The sequence below is a fragment of the Vicugna pacos genome, chromosome 2 (assembly GCF_048564905.1).
Source record: "Vicugna pacos chromosome 2, VicPac4, whole genome shotgun sequence".
Classification (NCBI taxonomy): domain Eukaryota; kingdom Metazoa; phylum Chordata; class Mammalia; order Artiodactyla; family Camelidae; genus Vicugna; species Vicugna pacos.
Genome location: NC_132988.1, coordinates 53,222,060 through 53,242,691, shown reverse-complemented (window position 1 = coordinate 53,242,691; position 20,632 = coordinate 53,222,060). Strand labels below are relative to the sequence as shown.

The window sequence follows — 20,632 nt, the reverse complement described above, 5'->3', positions numbered from 1 at the left end:
ATTAAAAAAATAAAACAGGCAGTTTTTCTGCACTGAAAAATAACTGTGAAAAACAAGACTTTTCATTAAAAATCACAATTATTATATGACAGTACTCATTGTATAACATAATGCTGAGTAAAGTATTGGAAGAATAGAGAAACAAACCTGTAATTATATTCTTTAATCTCATTTTCAACATTCAAAAATGAATTGTGAACGATTTTGTTAGGTGTCCAGACTTTATAAATGCTTCATCTCCATAAAGATTATTTAAAATCCACTCAAATAGAACTATCTTTTCCTTTTTAAAAATTTCCTAATGCTTTGTAAGTTTTCATTCTTCCCTTGGGTTCTTGAGGGAAATAAGGTAAAGAGCACTGAAGAACAGAAGAACGCAGGAGAACAGTCGGTTTTGTGACTCCTAATAATTATATAATTACGATCTGACACCACAGATGTTTACCAGGTACTTCCTGCGTACATGGCATTGAGGTTCCAAAGATACAGTTCAGGGGAGGATGAGCAGCACATGTCCTCTTTCCAAAGAGTCCATGGGGAATTGACTGCTATTTTTTATACCAAGGTGTCTGGATTATGCCTGTTCCAACATCAGAAGCTTCCAAACACAGGACTGTTTAATAAGCTTAGTGATCTCTAAGAAACATTGGCCAGAAAGAAAACCTGAGGATCATGATTTCAAAGTGACTCAAACAGAGCTTTTTACTACAAAGAGTCTTTTCAATTAGAATGCTGGAAATCAGACAACGCGCTAAGATGTAAGGTAACAAGGGTGGGCAAGTTGGGGCTGCCTATGGCTAGGTTTAATTCAGCTCCTTGAAGAAACCTGGAGTGCAGCAGATAGCAATTCCTTGCATTTGCTCCCTTGTTTCAGCTTTGAGTGTCTTTATGTATAGTCTGTTATTCTTTCAAGTCTACTGTGAAGCAGCTATTAGTTTTAAGAAGCTTTTGTTTCCAAAGGGAGCCTTTTACCTTTCCCACAACAGAAAATAAAATTACTAAATACTGCAAGTTTGGGCCTGTTTCTAATCATGGGGAGATTAAATGAGAGGATCATTTGACAGTCTCGGGATGTTGGAAACATCAACTAATGACCTTTGTTACTAACGACCTAGACCCTCAGGCAATGAACCTAGCCAACACTGATTAAGAGAGAAGCCTGCTGGTTTTTACAGCTATATAAAATAGAAGGAGTCTGTGTTAATAGAGCAGGGATAGGGCAGAGAAAAAAATGTAAAAATGAATGAGCTATAAAAAAAAGAATGTTTTTTTCCTTCCTTTGTGCTACATGTTAGAAAATTAATTAACAAATATGAAGGCTCAGAAATAATTTTGAATTGATGTGTGGGACTAAGTCTCTGGAATCGACAAATCAAAAAACAAAAAAAGTTACCCACCAAATTCTGTGAACTTGGCCTGCACACACTCCAGAAGATGTGTCATTGTCTAAAGGCAGCTACATCAAGAACCTGAGACTTAGCAGAGTCCTGGCCAACTTTCCACCTGACTTCAGTGGTGGGTTTCGCCATTAATATAATAGTAGTCATCAGGGGTCTCTCCTGTTAAGTGGTCTTTCTGTTCTGAAGTGGCATCAGGGGATTGCTCTGCTCCTCTTGGCAGGGTGTTTTTTACACAGGCACCACCCACTGCTTGAAACGCTTCTTGAAATTATTGTTCAAACTTTATTTAACAATTGTTAGTCCATTTTTTCCTGTCCTGGCAGTTTAATGAATGCAACTGATTGATACCCGTTTTTCATTTTGAAAAGACTGTGATGCTTAAATCCACATTGGTTTCTACTATTCGTTGATTTTGAGCTATTAAGATGTCTACACACAGAGAAACTTTTTGCAGTTGCATTAGAAAATTTCCTTATTAAAAATAATTTGAAGTAGAAGGACTGTGAAGAAGCATAAAAGCAGAATATATGAAATTAAAATTACCCATAATCCAAACACCCCATAGAAATACTCACTGCAATAATTGGTTATGCTTCTAAGGAATCTTTCTTTCTATAAAAATTGAGTTCAGATGGGAATACAATCGTAGTTGGAGATTTTAACACCTCATTAACATCACTAGACAGATCTTCCAGACAGAAAATAAATAGGGCAACAGAGAAATTAAATAATACAATAGAAAAATTAGATTTGGTGGATATTTTCAGAGCATTACACCCCCCCCCCAAAATAGGATATACATTCTTTTCAAGTGCACATGGAACATTTTCTGGGATTGATCATGTACTTGGGCCCAAAAGAAACCTCAACAATTTTAAGAAGATAGAAATTATCTCAAGCATCTTTACTGACCACAATGCCATGAAACTAGAAATCAGCAACAGAGAAACAGAGGAAAAAAAGGAAAGCATGGGGATTAAACAATATACTATTAAAAAAAACCATTAGGTCAGTGAGGAAATCAAAGCTGAAATTAAAAAATACCTTGAGACAAATAAAAATGAAAGCACAAAAACCACACAAAATTTATGGGACACAGCAAAGGCAGTGCTAAGAGGGCAGTTTATAGCGATACAGGCCTTCATCAAAAAAGAAGAACAATCTCAAATAAACAATTTAACCCACCAGCAAAAAGAACAAAAAAACCCCAAAAGGCAGCAGAAGGAAGGAAATTATACAGATCAGGGAGGAAATAAATAAAATAGAGATTTAAAAAAACATAGAAAAAATCAATCAAACCAAAAGCTGGTTTTTTGAGAAAGTAAATAAAATCAACAAACTTCTGGCCAAACTCACAAAGAAGAAAAAAGAGAGGTCATAAATTAGCAAAATAAGAAAGGAAAATGGAGAAATTACAACAAATAAAATAGAAATACAGAATATCATATGAGAATATTATGAAAAACTATATGGAACCAAACTGGATAACCTAGAGGAGATGGACAAGTTTCTGGAAACATACAGTCCACCAAGACTGAATCAAGAAGAAACTGACCACTTGAACAATCCAATCACTAGAAAGGAAATAGAAATAGCAATTAAAAACCTCCCTACAAATAAAAGTCCAGGACTGGACAGCTTCACCAGGGAATTCTACCAAACATACAAAGAACTCATACCAGTCCTTCTCAAACTCTTCCAGACGATTGAAAAGGAGGGAATACTCCCAAACTCATTCTATGAAGCCACCATCACCCTGATACCAAAACCAGGCAAAGACACTAGAAAAAAAGAGAATTATAGGCCAATATCACTGATGAACATAGATGCCAAAATCCTCATCAAAATATTAGCAAATAGAGTCCAAAACCACATAAAAAAGATTATACATCATGACCAAGTAGGGTTTATCCCAGGGACACAAGGATGTGATGTATTACAGTCAGTGTAATACATCACATCAACAAGAGAAAAGACAAAAACCATATGATCATCTCAATAGGCAGAACAATCATTTGATAAGATTCAACACCCATTTATGATAAAAACTCTCACCAAAGTGCATATGGAGGGAACATATCTCAACATAATAAAAGCATATATGACAAACCTACAGCCAGCATAGTACTCAATGGTGAAAAACTCAAAAGCTTCCCACTAAAATCTGGGACAAGACAAGGATGCCTACTATCACCACTCCTATTCAACATAGTCCTGGAAGTCCTAGCCACAGCAATCAGGGAAGAGAGAAATAAAAGGGATCCAAATTGGAAAAGAAAAGGTAAAAGTGTCACTATATGCCAACGACATGTTACTATATATAGAAAGCCCTAAAAGGTCCACACAAAAACCACTAGAGCTGAACGAAGAATTCAGCGAGGTAGCAGGTAAGAAGATTAACGTTCAAAAATCAGTTGCCTTTCTTTACACTAACAATGAATCAACAGAAAAAGAAAGTAAAGAAACAACCCCTTTAAAATAGCACCCAAAGTAATAAAATACATAGGAACAAATCTAACTAAGGAGGTGAAAGAATTATACACAGAAAACTATAAATCATTGATGAAGGAAATTAAAGAAGACTTTAAAAAATGGAAAGACATCCCATGCTCCTGGATTGGAAGAATCAATATTGTTAAAATGGTCACACTGCCCAAGGCAATCTACAGATTTAATGCAATTCCTATCCAATTACCCAGGACATATTTCACAGAACTAGAACAAATCATAATAAAGTTTATATGGAAACATCAAAGACCTAGAATTGCCAAAGCATTACTGAAGAGAAAGAAAGAGGCTGGAGGAAAAACTCTCACAGACTTCAGACAATACTATAGAGCTACAGTTATCAAGATAGCGTGGTATTGGTACAAAAACAGACATATAGACCAATGGAACAGAATAGAGAGCCCAGAAATGAACCCACAAAGTTTTGGTCAACTAATCTTTGACAAAGGAGGCAAGAATATACAATGGAATAAAGACAGTCTCTTCAGCAAATGGTGTTGGGAAAACTGGACAGCAGCATGTAAAACAATGAAGCTAGAACACTCCCTTACACCATACACAAAAATAAACTCAAAATGGATCAAAGACTTAAACATAAGACAAGATACAATAAACCTCCTAGAAGAAAATATAGGCAAAACATTATCTGACATACATCTCAAAAATGTTCTCCTAGAACAGTCTACTCAAGGAATAGAAAAAAAGCAAGAATAAACCAATGGGACCTAGTGAAATTTACAAGCTTCTGCACAGCAAAGGAAACCATAAGTAAAACAAAAAGTCAACCTACGGAATGGGAAAAAAATTTTGCAAATGAAACTAACAAAGGCTTGATCTCCAGAATATATAAGCAGCTCATATGACTTAATAAGAAACAACCAAATAACCCAAGCCAAAAATGGGCAGAAGACCTAAACAAGCAATTCTCCAAGGAAGACATACAAGTGATCAAAAAGCACATGAAAAAATGCTCAATATCACGAATTATCAGAGAAATGCAAATCAAAACTACAATGAGGTATCACCTCACACCAGTCAGAATGGCCATCATTCAAAAATCCACAAATGACAAATGCTGGAGAGGATGTAGAGAAAGGGGAACCCTCCTACATTGCTGGTGGGAATGCAGTTTGGTGCAGCCACTGTGGAAAACAGTATGGAGATTCCACAAAAGACTAGGAATAGACCTACCATATGACCTAGGAATCCCGCTCCTGGGCATATATTCAGAAGGAATCCTACTTCAGGATGACACCTGCACCCCAATGTTCATAGCAGCACTATTTGCAATAGCCAAGACATGGAAACTACCTAACTGTCCATCAACAGAAGACTGGATAAAGAAGAAGTGGTATATTTATACAATGAAATACTGTTCAGTCATAAAAACTGACATGACGCTATTTGCAGCAACATGGATGCTCCTGGAGAATGTCATTCCAAGTGAAGTAAGCCAGAAAGAGAAAGAAAAATACCATATGAGATCGCTCATATGTGGAATCTATAAAACAAACAAACAAACAAACAAAGCATAAATACAAAACAGAAATAGACTCATAGACATAGAATACAAACTTGTGGTTGCCAAGGAGGTGGAGGGTGGGAAAGGATAGACTGGGATTTCAGAATTGTAGAATAGATAAACAAGATCATGCTGTATAGCACAGGGAAATATATACAAGATCTTATGGTAGCTCACGGAGAAAGAAATGTGACAATGAATATATATATGTTCATGTATGACTGAAAAATTGGGCTCTACACTGGAATTTGACACAACATTGTAAAATGATTATAAATCAATAAAAAATGTTAAAAAAAATTGAGTTCACAGAGTGTATAGACTTGTGTACTACTTTTTGTGCTTAGCAGTACTGTATATTGTGAGAATTTTCCCATGATATTGGAAACATGATTTTTATTGGCAGTCCAGGGCTGAGCATGCAGAATGTAGTACTTCAACAGATAGTCCAGCTGAGAATAATCAGATCAACTAGTTATTTCAAAACCAATGAGCTCATGATTAATAGCTAATTGTTAAATTCTGCCTAAGGTATGAACTACATATATGAATTGATAAATCTTCATTTCTAACCCTCTGAATAAAATTAATTCAATTAACTTATCACTTATTAAAATGTTTTCCATATGAAGAATAAGATATCGCATTAGATCATTGTTATAGAAAAAAATACCTTTTATGTGACCTTTTTCTGCACTGTATTTCATTTTAAAATATTGGAAGTTTAAAATGGCTAAAATAGCTTTTCTACTCCTTTGTAAAGATGTAGTTGAGTTCAGCAATCATATCTTTGCATCTATCGCATTCATTTATTCAACAAATTTTTATTACCAGAGACTACACTAGGTGATGCTAATACTGCAGAAAACTAAAGAGAAAAGAATTTGGCAATCATGGAGCTTGCATTCTAATAAGGGAAGAAAGTAAAGAAATTAGAGAAGAGAGAGTTATGTACTAGACAGCTTTGTGGGAGGGTTGAGACTACTCTCAGCAGAGTCCTCCCTGAGAAAGACATTGAAGTTGAGACTGAACAATGACAGTGTGAAGAGACGTGGGGAAAGTATTCAGTCAGAAGAAAGAGCACATGTGAGGTCCTAAGACAGAAAAGGTGCTGGTTTCTTCGGGAAACAGAGAAGAGGTCAGTTGCTGGGGACACTGAGTGAGGTAAAAAAGGTATTGACATGGTGTTGGAGAGTGGACAGAGCCAGATTTGTGCAGGAACTTATAGGTCATGGTAAGTATTGAGGAGGTGGGAGTTGAGGATACCACAAGAGTCTTGTTCCTCGTAGTTCCACAGAAACATGAAAATTTTCATTTTTCAGAAGGGAAACAAAATATGAGGACTCTTCTCCCTTTACCTAAGAAAAGAAATAGAGTATGTGTGGCTCAGCTCCATCATGCATCCTTATTTTGGTGAAAGGATTCTCAGGATGGGTGAAATTCTCTCCACACCCTGTTCCCCATGAGGAGAGCCAGGGACAGACAGATCTGTATGTCTGCTTCTTTCTGTGAAGCAGTGATTCTTGATATTCTTGTCTCTGCAAACACAAACATGCCCTTGAGTGGATGACCCAATGTCTAGCTGGGTGATAAATACATTTGTTTTTGCCGTGTTATTTGCAAAATACAGTAACAGACGTTTAGCGAGACTTCCCTACTGCTGAAACAGCTGAACTCATTCAGTCCTCGCAATAATCCTACAGGGTGAGTGTGATTATTTTTTCTATTTTATAGATAGGGAAATTGGATACAGTTTCCTTACAAAGCTAACCTAATGTCAGGTACACAGCTAATAAGGGGCAGAGCTGGGATTTGAACCCAAGTTTTCTGGCTCCAGAGTTTAATGCTCTTAGTCACATGCTTTTCTACCGTGCTGTATGTGCATAATATTGCTACCTCTTGGCATTCTCACCCTTCCCCTTGAGTACAGAAGAGACTCACTACTTGTCGCTAAACAGCAGAATAGGCAAAAGGCTGGAAAGTCACTATTAAGACTGTAGTTTCTGTCTTGCTAGTGGACTTTATTGACTCTCTCCCTTGCTGGTTTTGATGAAGTAAGCCAGTCTTTGAAAAGGCCCACATAATAAGGAACTGCGAATGGCCTCTGGCCAGAAATCAGCAAGGGCCTGAGGCCACGGCCTGACAATCAAAAAGAATTGAATCCTGCCAACCACCTTTTGAACCTGAAAGTGGATCCTTTCCTATTTGAGTTTTAGATGAATCCTTTGCGCTGGTCATCACCTTGATTTCAGCCTACTTTTTACATAGTTTCATAATCTGTAATACTTTGTGCTCTTACTTGTGTGTTGTCCTCCCCAATAGGTCATAAGCATCTAAAAATAAAAAGAGAGTTTTTGCATCCTGAGCCACTAGAAACGGTGCCTTAAATCTTCATTTGAGGATTAATGTTAAAATAATGAATATATGTTCTGATATGTTATTCCATTTTCATGGTTTTATTATATATTTGATTTTTATTTATTCAAAAAGTCATGAGGTGATCATAATATACATAAATGTAAGAATAACCATATTTGACATATTATTCACTGTGATTTTTTTTTCTTAGATATTCCCCCTTTTACTTTGCTTTATTTCACATATCAAGTTGCTAGGCCTTTTGCTTCTCAGTATTTCATGGGAAAATGAGAGAAGACAGAAAAGAGACTTGTCCTGCCTATTGTCTTCCAAGAGACTAGTTCTCTCAATAAATGGAGAGATACTATGTATACAATAAATATTTAAGGGGAGTAGATTGAAGAGAGGGATCTCCACACTCACACAAATAGAAAATTTTCCTTTGTGAAAGAAGCTAGTGAGAGAGGAGACATGATGAGGACAGGATACTGAAATGGGTAGTTCCCTCCTAGACAAAGAGATTCTGAGCCTTACTTCCCAGACAGCATCATGGAAGTTGGGGGTTGGAGGTGGGGGAGGCAAGCCCTTAGACCACCTTCCAGGGAAATATGTGCCTTAAATTTGCATGATTATAGCAATATGTAGCAACATGATTCTGGTGCCTATGAATATGGCATGGAAGTACAGGAAATAGAGGAAGAAGAAACAGGGATATTAGATGCCTAAATGGCAATGTACATGGATTGGTAAATGGGTCCAGATAAAGCACTGGATCTCACCCACATAGGAGGAGGACATTGAGGACCTAATGAGTTCCTCCAATGCCTTGTCCTATGTAGGATTTCTCAAATTTTAACATTATTTTAGGAAAATAAGAAGGGTTGGATATATCATAAATTAAATTATGTTTCTACCATATTGAAAGAAATTTAATTGAGTTATAGAAAATAAGCAAGTTTATAAAACAGGTATTTGTACCTGCTACATAAATTTGGAGAGTCTGTTCCCAGCCAACTAACTGATTTATTTATAGTTAATTATTTTTCCAGGTATTTTAATAACAATACCCTTCATCAAATGCTACATCATTCACTCGGGTGATTGAGTTTGCCATTCATTCACTGTGACTGACAGATTTTCAATCAAGTAACTTTTGCCAATTAAATATAAATGTATATGCCTCACTGCCTGTAAGGGACTGTTATGTTTACTGGTACTCAACTTCAGTTAATTCTTGAGTTGATTTCAAATTCATCATATTTTAAGGAATTCAATGTGTGAGATTTTACAAGAAAAATCTTTAGAAAGTTTCACCACCCTCTCTCGTTGAACTAAGAATGACTGATTAACACTTTTCACAAGGAACTTACTGCTTTATATCTTATGTTATAAAAAGATCTGTGTGATTTTTCTTGTCTTCTGTTCTGCCCTACAAGCCCCTGGAGGGTCTATTTGTTTTTGTGTGTTAAACAGTTTTGTATCTTTTATGGATTATAGTAGGCTTATTTAAAGGTGGATGTACTTGATAATTATTTATTGAGTAAATGAAAAAAGAGCAAGTTACAATTATATTCTGTGATGCCAAAGTCACAAATGCATATTAGAACCAAAATGCATTATGATAGAAAGGACATATGTCTATAGTCAAGGAAAATATTAATATAAAAACTGATTCTTTCTTAAATAATATTTCAAATATAGGCATTTTTAATAACAAAATGTTCAGAAAAGTTATAGTTCTCTTGAAAGTGACCTGTGTGCTATGTATAATATTTAAGGATGTTTGTGGGGCATTTTACATATCCCTTTGGAAAAAATTTTCAACTAGATATCCATGCAGTGAGCTAGATTATCTTCCCTGAGGGATATTTTCTCTTGGGGTACATGGGAGACTGAGTAATGTTCTCCTGAAGATTGTTTTATATCATGAGATGAGGCACTGCATTTGGTACCAGCTGCAATCTCCACATGGTTTTCTCCTCTTGTTTCAGAAAAACGCATTGAAATAGACACATCTGAACATGATAAATGCAGGGATCACTGTAGCAGAGCCTGTGCCCTGTAGGAAAGGATGCAGACAGTCAGTCAGATGGAGGGTTTAAAAGGGCATCCTGGCCTCCTAAGCAATCTGAAAACCATCAAAAGTGATAAATCTAGTGATATTCCCAGGTCATGTTCCAACTTCACAGTTTGAGTATAACCAAAGTTCAATCTGTGATCCAATTTCTCTCTTATATACTATCAAAGTATGGTTTCCTTCTTGACAATATCACTTTTTGTTACCTGGGGTTCTACTCATCCACTCATACCAAACTCGTTCTTTTATTATTCATAGCCCAAAAGGAAACTGTATTTATGTTGTATATAAGCTAAATGTTCAACATTTTCTTGTTACAGTTCTGTTCAATATTTATCATTCAGATGTGCATGTGCACTCTGCCAGTCCTATGTATTAACAGTGTCTGCCTTGAATTATTTCTACCAGATGTCCCAACTGAATTGCTGAAACATGACAAATGATAAATATTATCTATTTTGTATCATTAATACCTAGCAACAGTTTGCTAGCTCCTAAAAAATTAGTTTATTGACTCTTTTCATATTTTTTCAGTATCTGCTCTGTCCTGGGCACTATGATAGGCACTAGAAATACATTTGAGTGGGTTGCACTGAAAAGCCCTAAGTGGAAAAGTACTCACTAATGACTCAGAATGAAGACATCATAGTGATGGTGATGAGGGCCTTTGAGTTAAATGACAGAAAGTTAGGGATGCCTGACTGACCTCTCCGCACACTCCCACCGAAACACAACACAAAATAATAGCACTGGAACTATTCTTTTTAATCTGGCAAAACCTGACAAATATCAATAGAATGTTCACTAATCAAAGTTCTAAAGAAGCCTTGAGCAAAAAGCAAGTGCACACAAAGAACAACCGCAATACATTTCTGTTCACTCACCAGTATTGCCATCACTCACCCCCCAACAGATCCAGACTTTGTTGTGGCCACGGGGAAGTGTCACCCCCTTATAACGCTAGACCTAGTTTATAGAGCATTCAAAGCTGTTTTAACCTTTCTCCCTACCCAACACCTCTCTTTATACAATAAATCTTTCCTATTTCAGTTTCTAGAAACTTGTTTTATCTGAAGAAGGAAAAAAGGTGTATGTTAGTGCTATATGTCTGGCAATAGCTGTCAGGGACTTCGCCTTGCTGAGGCATAGGAACAATACAATCTGGCCATTGTAGCTTACCGCTTATTATTCTGAGAAGAAAAGCTCTATACAGTCTTTTGGATTGTTCATAAATAGGAATTTCCGTACAAAATTAGCAGTTCCTATTGCTGCTTCTTTATAAATATTATAAACATTGAGGCAAATAAAAGAAAATCTTGAGAATTGCAGGTCAAAATTTCAATGGCTGCTGTCTCTTTTTCATCTTGGTGTTTTGTTCTTCAAATTTTCTAAAAGAAATCTTTATTCTTCTTGCAGTCTTGAAAAACAAAATGCTCTCCAAAACAATGCTGGAAACCATTTTAAACTAGGTCAGTCTTATGTTTTCAACAGATACTAGGACAGCTGGGATCTTGCTCTATTGGATTTCATTCAAAGATGATGTAGAATTTTGTGTTCTACACAGGAATTGCCATATGAGTCAACAGACTTTGTGACCTTGGTCAAACTTTAACTAGATAAGCTGGCTACACCAAGTGCTTGAAATATCTACTTCTGAGGAAACTTAGAGTGAAATAGGAATTAAACCAAAGAATTTACCAGACCACTGTAACTATTAGAGCAATCCTCAGAAAGGTGAGAGTACATTTTTCAAAATCTCTTTTCTACCAAGAACTATAGGAAATAGAATACCTTTTGATAATGTTATCATTGTTATACTGTGACAAATATAATTTCAGATTTTAATTCAAGGTTTATGTGAAATAGGAAAAATACACTGAGGTATTTAGGTGACTTAGTATAAGGGCCAAATGGATTTATGTTTCCCTTGTAAGCAACAATAGCAGAGTAAAAAACGATGAAGACAACAATAATAATAACAACGCTAATAATGATAAGTGAGAATACTAACACAAAACTTTGGATGATTAGTTAAAAAACGACCTCATTTTTTAAAATTTCAAAATTGTCCCAGCATATTGTTTTTGGCGATGTTATAAATAGTCTGAGAGTACTCAACTTTTCTACTAATTTTTTATTAACTGACATTTCATAGTAGATTGTATATAATTGGCAAGATACCCTACCTCCTTATCACTTGCTTCAGATGTATCCTTTTCTTTCTGGGTGGAATAAACTACCTCATTCACTATGAATCTTGGGGTACTCAGTTCTTGGAAATTAAAAACCAGCCCATATCAGAAAGTGTGGTGAAGCAAGCCCTTGCCATGGAGGGGGAAAAAAATTAAATTCTGTCAGTGTTCAATGGGTCTGTCAATGGACTGCATCTCTTTTCCTGGAACAAAAAAAGATATAACCAAATACTATTAATTTACTCCTAGAGACTGAATGAACAAAATCACTGGACTGCAAAACCCTATTGTTTTTGCAAGTCTTACTGACACCTGGTGGCTGAATCTCAAAAGACTTCACGATAACCAAAGATGAACTGTTTCTGCAATAAAACTTAATCCAGGATTTGCAACACACTTGACACTGAGGAAATGCTAAACACTTAACTCTAGTCTAAGCAGAGTAAGAAATTCAGAGTCATAGCAAAACCTTGCAATTTATTCATGTTCAAAGACACTCATGGGTATTCATTTTCAAGTTTTCACCCCCGTTTTCAAGAACTCAATTCCTTTGCTGTAAGTTTCTGTGTGAAGAAAATCTGAGAGTTTGGAAGTTGAAGCAGAATCACCAAGAGGTCTTACTGATAGTAAATCGATTTTAGCTGATTTTTCTCTACAAACAAATGCACTAATAGAAGTACCAACATTTTAAAAAAAATCAGTATTATGTGGTAGGTTCCATTTTGTGTTCAGGTTATTTCCTTTCTTCAGATAATAAATGGCATAAAAAGCATATAAATTCGCAACTCAGAGAAACTCTACACATTGAATTATTGAGAGACTCAGGCTTTCCCATGGTTATAATTTTAAATCAGTGGTTCTCATACTTTAGAGTACTGAAGAATCCTGGTATTCTTATTTTTAAAATGCACATCAATAGGATGCAACCCTGGAGCATCTGGTTCAGATTCAGTAGATCTTGGGTGGAGATTCCAGATACGACCTTTTATCGTAACTTTGGACTTGTTTTTACAAATCTCTTTGGAATCTATCTTCCAGCTGTTAATTTCTTTTGGTCCCTGTCTGATTCTCAGTATTCTGATTGTCATCATAATCCCTCACTTGCCTGTCTCTCACCTAGCATACATTTTTACTTCTTCCAATAACATCATCCTGATTTTCCCTCAGTGAACTACTTCTGTAACCTCAGTCATGTTGAGCCAGTGTGATTCAGAAAAGCCTAACCCCATGCCTATTGAGGTCTGGGCATGTGAGCCAGGACAAAGAGGGTATTCCATTTTCCAGATCATGGTGATTGGTTCAAGGATGGGTAGATGACCTGGATTTAAAGGAGGCTTTATTATGGAAATTACTGAGAAAGAAGCACTATCTCATTGGGGTCACTTGGCTGGTAGAATATGATCTTGGAGATGCTGTTGGCAATCTGTGTCACTTCATATGAAAAATAAAATCACACACATAAAAACAGAGACAGGAGATGATGAACCATAGCTTTTCTGCAGTCATTATTTGAGCAGGTGGATTCAGTGTGTCTGAAGCTAGATAGGCCTCTACCTTTACTGTTGCATATACCCATAAATTCCCTTTGGTGTGTTTCTGTTATTTACAATAACAGATTCTGTAGTTGCCATTTCCTGGCATGTGGGTTACCTTACATTTTAAGCTCCTGTGCTTTTCCTTCCCCATTTTCTGGACTTACCAGCCTCAGGTAAAATTGATGACCCTGTACCCAACTTATGATCTAGTTGTTGGATCCTCCAAAAGAAAAAATAAATGTCTGCCATGGCTGTAATTTTATCACAGCCTTAACCTCCTCAGTATATTCAGAATAATGTAAAAACTTCATGATTTAACTCCAACCTTAATTCAGATTGTTACCAACCTGTGTTCTTGGACTCTTTAATCAATAGAAATTGATAAGAGGCCAGAGGAAGAATCCAGGCAAGTGTTTGTTGGGATTTGTGCTTCAACATGAGGGAGCAAGAACAAGTAAGGGGTACCTTTTGCTCTCTATCCGAGGGGAGGATGATCTGGTTCTTTAAATGGGATGAGGGTGAGGGTGGATTGGCATATCAGGCTGGAGGGGTGGCTTAGGTGGTGGGCCCACCGCCTTGGTGGTGCTGAGTGCAGGGGTCAAGCATGGTACCCTGCTTTTGCTCCAGGCACCTCAGAAGTGGCAATTGGGTTTTGGCCTTTTTGTGTCTTGTTTTTCATAATTTGTCCCCAGCTGCTCATGCATGCAGTTATTTTTAGTCTCTTATAGTTTCTTTGTATTCTGTTGCTCAAAGAGGAAGACACTTGTCTAGGTGCAAGCACTACAATAAGGAGCCCCAGGTCCCAGATTCCATCCTGTCTCAATATCACTACTCTCGTTGCTCAAATACCCTCCAGCCACCTGGAATTTTTTCACAGGCTCTTCCTTCATCTAAGTTGATTGTTACTATTTTTAATGAATTATTCATTCTACCTAAAAGTCACAACCTCTTTTTCTCCAAATGAATAACTCCTAGTCACTCTTCAGACTGCAGCTTAAATGCCATTTTAAGCAAAAACTTCTATAACTACATCCCCTAAAGTTCTTCCTGTTACTGTATGTCATTGCATCCTGTTCTTTTCCTTCATTGCATTTTTCACAGATTTCAACTGTGGATTTATCCTTGTTTGTTTAATGTCATTCTCAGACAACTAAAACTATATGTGTTTTTTTGAATCTAGCAACAGGTACTCAAAAATGGTATGTTGAACAAATTAGAGAAGTTTGGTTTTTGTTTTTGTTTCTTTGATAAGGGTAGCCTTGTACAATTTAAATAAAAGGAAAGAAGAAAATTATATTTAAATTAGCTTTCAAACAAAAATAACAAATTACTATTGAGTTTTACTATTTTCTGGCAAGTTAGCCTAAGGCTGGTTAACATACCACTAAACTTTAACCACAGCATGCTAATTCATATATTTTAGCTCTAGCAACGTTGTTGGAGATGACAATAGTCCATTCAGTTATGTAGATCAAAATTTTACTGTGAGTATGCATATGGTTAATGTTCTGTTGTTTTGACTATTGTACATCTACACATTCATCCCAAGATTATTCACACTTGCTTTGGATAATAACCAAGATGACCTGTATTGATGCAGCCTAGAGTTGGCAAGAGAACCAGCTTATTGTTCCTTCCTCTCTCTCTCAGAGATAGTACAAATATACTCTGTCAAAGTCGTCCACTTTAAAATAAAATGATCTCATTCTGGTATACTTTCTTTGTTTTCTGTCCTCTAACTTTTGCTCAGTTATTTACATTCAGTCATTTGCATATTTAAATCAGTTGTAAGTTGATAGAAGACTAGAATCACAAGTAACAAATTTCTTTTAAAATAATTAAAATATTTTTCAATAATTAAAAAAATACTTTGAAGTAAAATTATACATGGAAAAAAACAGAAAACAAAACAAAAAAACACAAAACAAGTTCAATTGATTTTTAGTGTCTACGAAGGGTCTAGAATCTCACCTTACTTGCTTCCAAGACAGGAATCCAAGGCAAATTGAAATTTTTCAATACATATTTTATATTTATTATTTGTACCATAAAGGATTTTATTTTACTATTTTAATATTACTTCTGTATTCCACTTACATAGAATGCAGATTAGTTTTTTCCATATTAAGTTTATTCCCAAGTATTAATAGGTTTTGTATGCTCGTCTAGAAACAGTTTTCTATAGGAAGATACATTCCAAATATCAAGCCATTAATTAATTAGCAATTAATTACTTAGTCTTTTGTATGGCAAACTTTTTTACTTGAGAATTTGGGGGTAGTTATGGGTAAATAATCTAATCTAATTATAAATAACCATAAAGGAGTTTAAGATGGATCCAAGGATTAAGGACACATAGTCAATTATTAAGGAAAAAGATTTAAATAACACCAACATTGTGAGGTGTTAATTTATCAACCATGTTCATTTAACTTTTAGGCAAGTATTTAGTACAATACTGAAGAAGACATGAAAGAATAGGCATGAATGTATTTTTCCTGACTGCAATAAGAAAGCTCTTAATGTATTACCAGAAGATAAGATTTTGCAGTAGTTTTCTGAAAGGTGCTCAGAAAAAAAGCAAACTTTTTTTCAGTAATGGGTATTAAAATGCAAAACATGATATTGGGTATCTGTCAATATGATGATATAATTTTATTTCCTTTTTAATCTTGTTAATGTAGTAAATTACATTAATAGATTTCCTGACATCAACTAATCTTTAAAGACTGCTTTATGAGGTGTTTTTCCTTTGACACAGTGTTAGGTTGTATTTGCTATTACGTTATTTTGAATCTTGCATCTTTGCTCATATGTGAAAATGTTCTGCTTTTTTCTGCATTAGTTTTGTTGCTTTGGTATCATGGTTTTTGCTCAACTTATAAAATTAGTTGAAAGATCTGGAATTTTTAAATAAGAATCATAGCTTCCTTGAAGAGTTGGTGAAATTTATGTTTTTATGTTGCATTTAATTGTTTTTTAACTTGTATTTCTCCCAATCTTACCTGTAAGTTCCTTCAGCTTAGATAACAGGTTCTGAACCCCTGTACATTTAATACTTAACATAGACTTTGCCACAAAACAGATATTCTGTGAATTTATGTTCAATGAATTAACAAAGTGATGCAGTTGGAGAATTCTTTGGATCAAGCACAAATAACAAAAGGGAAAGCTTTCTTTAAACTATTCTCTAAATTCTATGTAAATTTTATCCTAAATAATAAACGATCCCTCCACTTTAAAAAAAACAACATATAGGAAAGATTTCCCTTATAACAGTATTGTTAGCTGAATGCAATTTCTTCAACTCCTATGGAATTTTTTTGTTTCTGTTTCAGCTATTGTCATGTTTACCGTTCCTATTCTGCAAAATAATTCTGTGTGATTTAGAGAGAAGAGAAGCCTTGTCTATTCAAACAACAAGTTAGCCCACCATACCCTACTGGCAGTCAACTCATGTTAACTCAAGTTCAGTCATCATAGAAAGGCAGCAAAGTCACTAGCCTGCTGAAAGCAATGAAGACTAGTGGAACTTTATAGTGTTTCATGCCAAAGACTTAACAGAAGGAGGTTATAATGTACCATATAAACAGTAGTGTTTTGTTCAAAGATCGATTTCTATGGCTTCCTGAACCACACTTGACTTTCATTCATTCTCACAAGTCCTGAATGTCACAGAATATTCAGGTCTTGAACTTACAGCCATACAGTAAACAGTAAAATGTTAATTTTGTCTTTTAAGAAATGATAGAGTTTAAGAGGAAACATTAAGATAGAGAAGACAACAAAATGTTGCACATTTGAAAAGGTGTAAAATGTTTTCAAAAACCTGGAAATTTATACCTGTGTTCTGCTTTTTCAAAAACAAAGGAACTGAAAAATAATGGGACTGTAATGAATGTACATGTATTTGTTACTCATGTTTTGGAAATGAACCATCAATGTTTTTTTTTTCTTCTATTATTGACAACTGAGATTTTTAGCATGCTCTTAAAAATAAAAACATGAGAAAAGTACTTAATATTCAAAACATCTCCTTACTATATTCTACTATGCATTTTTATTCTCTCTTCTAAATGTTCTGAGCTTTTCCTCCTTATAGACTGCTTAAGCTCTTTCATAGAATAGACTGTCTCCTTTATCTTTATATCCTTTAATATGCCTGGCATAATGTCACTTACAAAGTAAAACATTCTATAAATATATTTAAACTTTCTTTTTAAAGATTATCAAAAATATACCAATGTAAAACAATGACATTAAGAGACAAATTAAATGGAAAGTTTAAAGCATTTACTAGAACCTAACAAACCATATAGGAAACATAATTGACTGTGCAAACTTGAGGTAATATATTACTCTCCCTATAATGTAAATGTTCTTCATAGGCTTGGTCATGCAAGGCCAAATATCTCATTTGTCATTATCCAACACTTTTTCTTCAAGAATTTAAATGTTCCTACAGATTTTTTTCCCCCTAAGTCAGAAGTTCTTGCAATTGGAATTACTGGTTAGAAAACTCATAGTTCAAAGTTTAGGTTTGCATAGTTCTGCTAAATGTAGGAATTTTTCATGCTATGCTTAACTGAAAAAAAAAATCCTTGAGAAAAAAGTATAAATTACATTGGAATACCAGGCAGATTTTAGACAAATGGACGCAGATGGAAGTTTCAGAACTTTACAAAACCTTAAACAGACATTTTTCTCCCAATCTTTTCTTTGTTGTTTAAAAGCCATTGTAGAAAGATTGAAGCCAAGGGAATTATTCACATATATACTTAGTAATATTGAAATATTAGGCTGACAGTCTTTCTCGTTGTATTTTTTCACATTATAAAGTGCCCCAAGCATTGTAGTAATTTCCTCCCTTGGAATATATAAATTGCCCTATATAAACTCTGACTATTGTTGCTGAGTTGGGCTTTAAGATTTTTCTCTTGGGACATTATAATAAGCTAAGCACCCATATTTGTCTTAAAATTCATTGTCTAATCACATAAGCCTCCAATATGACAAATCCCATTATTTTATGGCTCTTTTGTCTAACTTTAACAAAAAGTTTTAAATACCATTTTAGCTTCTTTCTGTATAGAAGTAAATAATTGTTTCAGGAAGACACAATCCTTTTAGGTAAAATTATCGTGCCAAATGGTATGAGCCATGTTTTCGTAAATTTTTTTTAAATTCTCTGTAGCTTATTTCCAGGGTTGTGTCAGTTAATTTATTCAATGAGTATGTGTTACATGTCAGGGTAGGGATTGGCAATAAACCAAGTGGTGAAAAACTAATTGGGTGTTGAAAGAACTAAGAGACAAATGTTTTGTTGAGGAAGGTAAGAGTAGGTAGAAGACATTTACGTAGATCAGAGGCCCAGGATATACATTACTACTCAGGATATCCAGTTATTCATTACTCTATCCTACCAGCAGGAACATACTGAGGGAGCCTTGAAAATCAAGAGTAGCAAAGTGTCCACTATTACAATTATACTGGTTGTCCACAAAGATGTACTCTTACAAACAAGGAGGGATTGAATTAGTTTGCCTATAATTTATTCAGTGATAAAGTGTAGAGAAAATTCACTAAAAAGTAAAAGGAATAGGAATAGCTTGCAGAATTGAAAATGCTGGTTCAAGTGTTTCAATTTATATTCCTCTGTGGATCTGTAGTAATGGCATTCTGTAGAAAATGCCTTAGCTTTCCAAAGTCAGACACTTAAAACTGGATTTACAATTACATATTTGTTTTCTGAGCTCCTGGATAAGTGTCATGAAGGCAGAAACAGAACTTGCCATGTTTATTTCTTCCCCGAAACCAGAGTACCCAGATTCAGAAAGGGCTCAAAAAGTACTTGTTGAATAAATAGGTACATTAAAATCGAGCCTAAGAGTTGCATCATTTCTCTGTTTGGATTAAGAAAAAAGAGAAAGAAAATGTTGACATAAATTGAAAATTAACTTTTTAAAAACTGCTTTTTAGTTAGCAAGCTAAATTTCCAGCTGGATTAAAGCTAACTAGTAAAACCAACTTGTGAAAAGTAGGTTTAGTAATGCAAATATATGCAGCACCATTGTGTGAATAGCATCATTAGGATCTTTTCCCTTTTTCCTTACTCACATTTAGGAAACTATCAAATTACATTCTGGCAGGCACAGGATAATGGGAAAAAGGGGTAGCCAAAGAACATGGCATTCATTACTGATTTGAACAGTATGGTAAAATCTCATACTCGTTAATAAGTCCCAGAGTAGCAAATGTCCTAATATTGAAAATGAAGCATTAGTTGTAAAGCAATATCATGCTAGAGAGCTTTGTTAAAATGAGATTTTAAAAATCTTTAAATAGCTGATATTTAAAGAAATAACAGTATTATAATTGGAAGATACTTAATTCAGTTATGTATGTCCTCTCCAGACTAATGAATTAGTTTTTGAGAGAGAACTATAGTACATTTGGACGATAAAATTAAATTAATTAACTCAGTGTCACAGTACACAGAGATTTCAAACACAAAAAGCACAGTGTTACCTGAACATGAGCCAGAAACTCGGTTTTCCAGACGTAGACCTAGATGATAGCTGTAATTCATGTCATTTTATGACATTTCATGGAACATTTGGTCATTATGACATTTATGATGCAATGAAATAGGCCATAAAGTGCTGTAAATTGTTGGGAACAAAAGACATTCATATTTGTGATAGTATTTTAGTTTCAATCAAGATGTTAGTAGGTTAAATCAAAACTTAACTTAGAGTTGAATGTTATAGTTTGTTTCTTTTTCCTTCTTCCCTCCCCAAATCCTCTCTATCATTCTTTCCTCTTTATCATTCCCTCTCTCTCTCCTTTCTTTCCATTAAATCAAATGAGTAGTACAGAAGGACTGTAAGTTTAGAAAAATTCTTTTTTCATATTTTCTATTTTAGTATTTCTGGAGAGTGAAATAACCTATAAATGTTAGTCTATATGAATGAGAATAGCAAATCTAGAAATTGCAAAATATATGATTGTCAGTTCATTTGTATATATCTCCTGCTTGG

At 34.9% G+C, this 20,632-nt stretch overlaps 1 long non-coding RNA gene across 1 annotated transcript in view; it reads right to left on the bottom strand.

Moving 5' to 3' along the window:
- Positions 1-20,158, bottom strand: part of LOC140686400 (uncharacterized) — a 28,248-nt gene extending 8,090 nt beyond the window's left edge. The window contains exon 1 of the long non-coding RNA XR_012060190.1: positions 20,121-20,158. This is a non-coding gene — a long non-coding RNA (uncharacterized lncRNA). The remainder of the gene's footprint in view (positions 1-20,120) is intronic.
- Positions 20,159-20,632: the final 474 nt, after the last annotated feature.